Source organism: Rhea americana, unplaced genomic scaffold, assembly GCF_003343005.1.
Source record: "Rhea americana isolate MKP2758 unplaced genomic scaffold, rheAme1 scaffold_49, whole genome shotgun sequence".
NCBI lineage: Eukaryota > Metazoa > Chordata > Aves > Rheiformes > Rheidae > Rhea > Rhea americana.
This window is the reverse complement of record NW_028186634.1, coordinates 1821308-1822769: the sequence shown is the minus strand read 5'-3', so window position 1 is coordinate 1822769 and position 1462 is coordinate 1821308. Positions and strand designations below refer to the sequence as shown.

Here is a 1462-nt window from a genome sequence, read left to right as displayed (position 1 = left end):
CGGGAGGCTGCCGGCGGGCAGGGGAAGCGCGCCGGGGCCGCGCTCGGAGCGGGGCCGCGCTCGGAGCGGGGCCGCGGCTCGCCTTCCCCTCCCCCCGAGGAGCGCACTTCAGAATGGTTTTGCAGACGCCGGCCAAGCTGCACTTGGTGCATTGATTCCAAGTACAGTGCCTGGTTTGGTTTCCGTATATTCTTTGGCTTTTAATAGCTAGCTGAGGAAAAAAGAAAGCATTATTGTTTTCCTTCTTCTCTCATTGCCTATTCTAAATTTGACTCCAAAGTTTAAGCAGTTGAATTGGCTAATTCTGAATACAGTCTATTGAGAGACCAGACACAGCAGTACATCCCTGTATAGCAATAGATACAATGTGCTGAATTGGCAGTCTAATTATAAATGTGGCATTTGGACCTCCTTTCAGACCCAGTGCCACCTTACCTTATGAGGGAACTTCAACTACAGCAACTGTTCAAAACAAAATGCCATTACAGGATCAGCTTCGCCCAACGCTGGAACCAGCCAGGAGATTGTTTTACAAACAGCCTTTCTCACTTAACACAAGAATGTATTATAAGAAAAAGTTATGGATAGGGCAGAGTCTGGAGAAAATGCGTATGTAGTTTCTGCCAGGTGTCAAGCTACTTCAAACTGCAACATACTCCGAATGACCTCATTATTTTCTCTTAAATGTACTCACTATAAATAGATTATTTTTTTCTTTTTACTAGAATGAACTAGGTACGCTTGCTGTTTATATTCTGAGTATAGCAAGCATATAACATCGTGAGCACAGAAACACAGAAAATATCATGGCTCAAAACAAAAACCTGCAATAAAATCTTACCAAGGGACTCATGACATGCTGAAGAAGTTTTTAAAATAGTGTTTTCTATGGAAATATTTGTATATAATGGCAGACTACCCGCACATATCTCACATTCATTCTTACTATTTACTTTATGGTATAATGGCTTAATTAAATGAGTGGGCACAAGCACGTCAATAAAACAAGTCAAGTCAAGTCGAAGTCTCAAAACAGGTTTCAAAATTACTCCATTACACGAATACGGAAAGGGAAATTCGTTAATTTTTGGACTCAAAACCTAATTTGAGGAGCGCATAACATTGTTCTCCTGTCCTTATGATCAGCAATGAAGATGAAAATACTAGAAATGCTAAAATAAGGGTAAAAGAAAACATTATGAACAAAGTGCCGATCATGTGCCGAAGGCTATTTAAATTACTTTAATAAACATATACCTTATCTACAGAAAGCAGGCGAAGATATATTACTTTATCACTGAAAGTTTCACCGTCTACGTTTTGGGGAAACACCCCTAGGACAGAACTAATCTGTCGTCCCCAGGCTCGCAGCGTGCTGACTCTCTCCCGTGAGACGCCCCTGACACTCAGACACAACACTAATTGTCTTTGCACGTCGCCACTTTCACTCCTTCCCGTCCTT

General features: G+C 41.9%; 1 protein-coding gene across 8 annotated transcripts in view; it reads right to left on the bottom strand.

The window, feature by feature from the left end:
• The window catches only part of SOX6 (SRY-box transcription factor 6), a 373675-nt gene that overhangs the window by 369643 nt on the left and 2570 nt on the right, over window positions 1-1462 (bottom strand). The window lies entirely within an intron of this gene.